This window comes from Sturnus vulgaris, chromosome Z, assembly GCF_052056855.1.
Source record: "Sturnus vulgaris isolate bStuVul1 chromosome Z, bStuVul1.hap1, whole genome shotgun sequence".
Taxonomy (NCBI): domain Eukaryota; kingdom Metazoa; phylum Chordata; class Aves; order Passeriformes; family Sturnidae; genus Sturnus; species Sturnus vulgaris.
In genome coordinates, this window is record NC_142283.1 from 36,625,830 (window position 1) to 36,633,194 (window position 7,365).

Genomic DNA, 7,365 nt, shown 5'->3' on the forward strand with positions numbered 1-7,365 from the left:
TTATGTCCATTGTAATTTTTTACATTACTTTTACTAACTGTATTATATTCGAACTACTTATTTCTGAGACAAAGTGGACGATACTAGTGGGCATCTTGCACTTGATTAAATGTAAAACATTTTCTTAATTTAGTGATGTGTTTAGGAGAATACTGTAACTTACTGAATATACAACAGTGATAACTGTGTTTACAATAATTTTAAAATTCCTACTGTTCAGTGGTAGCCATCTTGTTTGAGAATTTAAAGTAAGGCATAGTGCAATTAGCAATCTTGGAAAAATTAACTCAATGCTGCTACCACTAAATACTGTGGGATGGATACCGTGGGTTTAAATGGCAGCAGGATTGTATTCCAAGCCTCTGTCTTAAGTACTTATGACTAAAAGGCGACTTGCCTTGTGCTCATTTATGTATCCCTGTGTGTAGTACATCAGTTAGAAATCTGTTAATGATTGATTTGTAACATTAGGACCTTTATGGAGATCACAGTGGGGTTTTTGTTTGTTTTTGTTTGTGAGCAGACACTTAGACATTTTGGAATGTATAACATTGATCCTTGTGCTGGAATTGTTTACATGCAAAAATGTATTTATGATTTTTTGCAAACTGCAATGTGCAATTTTGTACATGTGTTTTAAACTACAGAGTTTATAAGGAAGATATTGTATGTACAGTACTTGGACATGAGTATTATTTCTTTGATATAAATATCTAGAGGAAAATTAAAATTGCTTTATATTCATATTTTTGGCTGTGTTTTTTATTATTTCAGCAAGAAATTTAAAAGTAAGCTTAAGGCATAGTGATTTGAGCTTTTAAGAAGTACTTTTAAATCATGCTTGATACACTGCTTCCTTTGACTGTGTGTGCCAACATGCTGAGGTGCAAGGAGGGATGAATTTCTTCTTGTAAAAATGTTGCTCTTTGGGATAACTTCCCTATATATGTATATATTCCCTATATATATGAGTGAAGTTGCAACTCAGAAATTAAACCTTTACAAAGAGCAATAAAGGAGAAGAGACAGTGCAGCTCTGATGCTATCAGATTTCAGGCCCTTGCTAAGAAAAGCTGCTGTGGGATGGGTCTCCAGTTATCCATGTCTTGACTTCTGTGGTTCAACAAAACGAGTGACAGTAAAACGTTTCTGCAAATGGAACTGTTCCGAACCACATCTGGAGCAAATCTGTTGAAATAAGGCGTTTCTCTTTCTTTCCTATGATCGATGTTCTTACGCACATTGATACATCCTGACATATTCCCGAAGGAGAGCTGCTCGGTAAGCACCCGCACGTGCTGAAAACACTTCTGAAGTCCCAGCCGAGAGCTCCCGTGTTCCGGGAAGGCAGCCCTGCCTTGCGGACACATCCTTTCGGGCAGTGACGCCGGGCGGAATGGTGGCCAGCCCCAGCAGGAATGCTGCGAGGATGCCAAGCTGAAGGGAGAGCGGAGGAGCCGGCGCTGCCGTGCCAGCTCGCACGCCGGCACACAGCTGGAGCCTCTCTTCTCTCTGGAGGGCGTGGGTTCCAGGTCTGGCACCGAAGAAACAGTAGAGGGAATGTTTTTTTCTGGTTTAAGATAACGAATGCTAGGATTTCAGAGGCATGACAGAGCTGGGGGAGGGGAGGGGAAGGAAGCTGTAAGCACGCTGTTGTTGGAGCTGTTGTATGTTGGCACTTAGGTTTATGACCACATAATCAGTTTGGTGTAGGATTACTGTGACTTCTAAATGTGAACCGTGCCTCCTTCAGTGCTTTGGGAGTTGTTTAATGCTTTTAAATCCCTGTGTTGTGCATGGCTTCAGGCAGTGCTTCACACATGCTAGTCAGACCATTCCTTGCAGATTTCCAATAAAGACAGATTTCTTCATGGGAAAGTCTGTGGCACTGTTGCAATAATCTTCGTGCTTTCCAAATTAATTGCAAAGGGGAAGTAGAACAGCAAGATGGAGTGTGTCTTTAATGATTTGATAGATGCTTGAGGGTACTGTTAGTTTTCTATGTCAATTTGAACTTAAGAGCATAGGAAAAGTGTTTTGAACTCTTTAAGCTTCAAGTTCCTCTACTTCCGAGTGCCTCAAAATGGTGCCTTCGGAAGTGCTCAGGAACGAGATAGTTGAGACTGATTGTGCTTTATTATCCAGAGGGTGTGGAATAAAAGTGGGTGCTTTGCACTGGTTGAATAACCTGCAGGATTGTGTTCAGGTTTTCTTTTTTCTTCTGACAATGTCCCTTTCTTCTCCCTCTCTGTCTCGGGGTTCTTTGCAAGAGTTCTAACCACAGTTAAAACAGTTGCACAGTTCTAAAGCCACAGTTCTGACATAAAACAGCAACTCAAAATTTATTCCTGGGTCCTGCACATCTTCCAGACTAAGGAAGGCAAAGGCCCATTGGTGCTCTTGCAGCCTATTACTTCTTTTCCTTCAGTCAGGGGGACTCAGGTTCTGGCATAGGCCATTCAGGAAGATCTGGCAGCTGCATCAGTTGCCAGAAGCCAAATAGCAGGTGACACACAAAAGCTGTGAAGTTCTCTCACTTGTCCTGATGTGGTTCTGGTTGCTTTCTGTTTCATCTATAGCTGGCTGCGTTAATGTAATTTCAAATTTTCCCTTTCTCTGGTATGACATAGTTAAGTGGAAGATATGACATGCAAGTTGCATTGGGTTTCCCCCCACCAACTGTAAATTAGGTCAGGAAGTGTAAATTACAAAATTTGGGCAGATGTTTCATCATCTTAACCATTCTGCCAAATCTGAAATTTGTGGTGTCATCATTCTTGCTACTACTCTCAAATGTCAGCCCCAGAAAGACCCAGCTACAGGGCAGGTGGAGAGTTAATAACTGTAAGTGATGGATTCATCAGTTCAAGGAGGTGGTTGGATGGATATCAGCCTGTAGCCAGCAAGCTGGGCAGAGCTGGAGGCCTGACTCCTGAGATCTAAGTTGCAAAGGCCAGTGAGAGATACCTTGGATTACATGTCATGCCCCATGATATGACTGCTGTGTGTAATGCATCATAATGGTTGAATTCTGGAGGGTGTCTCAGAGCTCATTCTTCAGATACCCTGTTAACCCAGACCAGGAGATGCAGGAGAAGACATAGGCAGCCAGAGCATGTAATTTCTGACCATCACCTTGTATCTTTTAGTAATCTATGAAGGCACCTGGAGTTGGCCATTCTCTGACCAATACTTTTGAGTTAAAAGGGCTCCTGCTCTGCTCTGACCTGGTAGCAGCTGTGCACCTGTAGCCACAGCATCATGTAACCTCCAACACAGCAGCAGCTCTGACCACCACACTACTTGAGGTAACTATGTCTGGGATCCAATGTTCATTCTTTGCTTATTTTCTTGGTCATTTTTAATGTGTTTGCTTCCTTTAATCAAACAAGTTTTTTCCATTGGACCTGGTAGAACAGGTCCAGTTTTCATAGGAAGCAGGATGTCAACCAGCTCAGTCATCCAGGGCCCGGAGGAACAGGGCTCACTGAAAGGAATATGAAATGGGTTTTTGGGTTTTTGGCTGTAACTATTACATCTGTTTGAGAGGCCTTAAGCAGATTTACTCCTGAAGTTTTACAGCTACTCATGGCCTGTGCTCAACAATAGAATAGCTATGTCCCTGTGTTACTCTATTCCTCATCAAACAGCTAGACCTCTGTGGTGGGTTGGCCTTGATTGGATGCCAGATGCCCACCAAAGCTGCTCTATCACTTCCACCCACAAATGGACAGGGGAGAGAAAACATAAGGAAAGGCTCAGGAGCTAGCAACAGAGAGAGATCACTCACTGGTTACTATCATGGGCAAAACAGACTTCACTTGGGTTGAATTTACTGCCAGTCAAAATCAGAGCAAGATATATGTGAAATAATTCCTAAAAACACCTTCTCCCTATCCGTCTTACCTTCCCGGGCTAAACTTTATTCCCAGTTCTCTACCACCGCCCACAAGTGGTGCAGGGAGTGGGGGTTGTGATGGGTTCATCATATGTTATTCCTGCTGCTGCTTTCTCCTCAGGGAGAGGAGTCCTTCCCCTGCTCCAGTCTGGGTCCCCCACAGGGTCACAGATTCTACTAGAAACCTGCTCCAGCATGGACTCTTCTCTCCATGGGTCTGCAGGTCTCTGCTGGGACCCTGGTCCAGCCTCCTCTCAGGTACCCGCTTGTTCCAGCATGGGGAATCTCAGTCCTGGCACCTGGAGCAAGTCCTCCCTCACCTTCTCTCAATGTCTGCATAGTTGTTCCTCTCACATATTCTCACTCTTCTCTTCTCTGGCCAGTTCTCAGTTAACTCTCTTCTCAGTTAAATCTTCACAATAACTTTTTTTTCTGTTTCAAGTTGTTATCACAGAGTCATTACTACCATCTCTGAGTGGCTTGGCCCTGGCCAGAGCAGGTCCATCCTGGAACCATCTGGAATTGGCTCTGGTGGACATGGGAGAAGCTTCTGGTAGCTCTTCACAGAAGCCATCTCTGTAGTACCCCCATTACCAGAACCTTGCCATGTAAACCACATACAGCCTCCCAATGTGCTGGAATTCCTGATGCTTACAAACAGTTGCAAAGAGAATTTTTTCTTCCCTTTTACCCTGTTTCCATCCTTTCTCTATGTCTGAGCTCTCCTTTGGTGCCTCCTACTCACTGCACTTCTCTAACCCTGACACTGCATCTCCATCTGCTCCCTCAGGCTGTGCCTGGCAGCCTTCCCAGCTCCCCTCCCTCTCTCTTTGCCTTCCCTGCCCAGGTGTGTGTAGGCACTTTGCTGTGCAGCAAACTGAATACACCCTCCTGAAGAGAGGACAGAGGGAGTGCATACCATGTTATCCTCCACAGTTTCACCTGTCAACGTACAAAAGCAGAAAATCTCAGTTCAGTGAACGAATAAAGTGACCGACAACCACAGCTGTAGAAGGGAGGAAGCCTTTGCCTAAGGTAAGTATCATGAGACTGCAGGTTCAGCACAGCCTTGCTTCCCCGGGCTGGGCAGGGCTAGGGCAAAGCCTCGGAAAGGATGTGGCTCTAAAAACTGTGTGGGCTTTGTGGATTCGTCCCTTGGTCCTAAGGAGGTCTTGGATCTCCCTTCTTTTTGGGTTCTGTGTTTAGCAGGCTTAAATAGGGGAGAAAATGAAGGAAAATCCCAGACAGAAAATTACACAAAATTGAGACTAATGTAAATACTTTGGGGCAAAACACTAGCATGGAGAGACTTGTTGCTATTCTCCAAAAAACGTATTAGAAAATCCAAAACTCGAAGGTAATTAAGAAAGTACAACAGAGGTGCCAGATTACCTCTGCTGTTTTGCCACAGGCCAAAGCTCTTCAGCATTTGCAGTTCAGATTAAGTAAGAGCTGACTGGGAAGGAATGTATTCCGGTATCTTTCTTTCATCACTGTAACTTTTTGAGGAGAAATGGAGATTTAACTCTACATGCTGGCCAGCTTGGTTGATGTCAGGAAATTAACAACTCTCCCTTCTACCTGTAATGTCTCTGTTACAGAGTGGCTGTGGGTATTGGACGAAATGCTTTCTTAATGACTGTTCTGAAGCCTGTTTCCGGGGTACCTGAGAGCACACACTGTGGATAAAGACAAAACCAGCTGTACAAATGACTGGACATCTCATTATGCGACTAAACATCTTGAGCCCTCAATATCCCCCTTGGATCACCTCTTACCTTTCTGAAGGTGCTGGAGTTCCACTGATTGCAGATTCTGAAGATTCTAAGGGACATTTTTGCCCATGGACTGCAGTTTGGGAATAGCCATGCGGGCTTTCCTGTGCAGCTGTGACTCTAACAGCATGACTCACAGCAAGCTTTTCCCAGTGCCTTACCAGTTAATTCTTTCAGTTTCTTTAAATGAGGCATGGGGCAAATGTGACTCATTGTCATTTCTGGAAATGACAGGCTTGCAAAGTGGGGCCCAGGGGAGTGGCTGCCCTGTGCCATGCAGCTGGGATCAATGGGCAATTGCCTCCTGACCTCACTCCCTTTCCCTTCTACTTTCAAAATTAGCATTGCTACTCGAGTTTTGACAGCAAATACCAGGAAAGACTTTCTGTTTTTCTCTGTTGACTTCGTGTGAATGTTCTGGCTAGAAAGAAAGACAAATTGCTTGAACAGATGAACTTGTCAAATTTTATGGTGGTGTTTCTTTATTAAAACCACATACTTTGATTCCTCTCTGCACTATCAGCCTTGCAAGAAGCTACAGGAAGGCAAATCCCTCCTTCTTGGGTAGATCCATGGCTGTTCGAACTAGTCACTGTGGTGCTGGAAGCTGCACTAGTGCATCATATGTACAATTTTGTGCTATTTCTGACTGCTCCATGCCACTGTAGCAGCAGCAGCACTGCCTCCCTGGAGCAGGCATCCCATAGCAGAATGTGTCCATCTGGCTTGTGACTGGTACAACAGCTGCAGCCTGAACTTTTGGTGTGTGGCTCTTCCCTGGTACCTCCCAAATTAAAAGCACGTGGGCCTTCTGCAAAGTTGCTGCTTCACTCTAACAGTCTTCATGATCTACATTAGCAGGTGTTAGTCCTGCCTAAACTTCTCCAGATGCCGAATGGGCCATCTTTGCTATCAGAACACATAGAGATCACTTTAGGTGTCTTTGTCCTGTTGCTCTGTAACACAAAGGGTCTGGAAGCACTTTTGAGCTTTTCAGGCTGTGAGCTTAGGAGAGGTGAAAAAAAAGGAAACAGAGCAGAACACACCAGTGAACTTAATTTTGTTTTTGCTCCTTAAGGTCTAAGTCAGGGCTTTCCTAGCGGGAGTATGTGGTACCCAGTCACAAACTGGGCAGACCACTGAGAAAATCAGTGGAAGGATGAACCTGCATCTGCCCTAACTGGACAATTTTGCCTAGACGAGGAGACTTAGGTGGCCTTCCAGGCTGTTTCATGCACACCACTCCCCATGGTCACAACTAATAATTTTATGTGGCTTGCATGTCCTTGTGGGAACACAGCTCAACGGGAAAAGACCACACACACAACTAAATGTAGCCCTCCCAAGTGACTGCTCTGCTGGCAAGGTGGGTGAAAGAGATGAAACTTCAAGCCTCTGGGCTTGCAGCAGACTGTAGTCACTGCAAACTTTGACACAGGAGCTTAGCATTTACAGAGGTTCACAAAAAGCAGGCGTGGTACCTGCCCCCTCTCGTCACCTCTCTGTGCTTACCGGTGGGCAAGGCGTGGCTGGTACAACCCCCAGCAAGGACACACTTTGTAAAGACTGCGGGTGGGTTTGGCAGGCTGGACATCTCTGACCTGCGTGTTTGCCAGCGCCAGGGAAGGACGACACAAAGGACAGCAGTGCACACAAAGCTGTGTCCTTGTGACTTGGTGACCCCAGGGTGTG

General features: G+C 45.0%; 1 long non-coding RNA gene across 1 annotated transcript; it reads left to right on the top strand.

The window, feature by feature from the left end:
- Positions 1-1,306: 1,306 nt before the first annotated feature.
- LOC148219799 (uncharacterized) lies at positions 1,307-6,124 on the top strand. The gene is made up of 4 exons (XR_015799516.1): positions 1,307-1,532; positions 4,020-4,156; positions 4,746-4,933; positions 5,500-6,124. It is a non-coding gene; the product is annotated as an uncharacterized LOC148219799 (long non-coding RNA).
- The last annotated feature ends 1,241 nt before the right edge of the window (positions 6,125-7,365 follow it).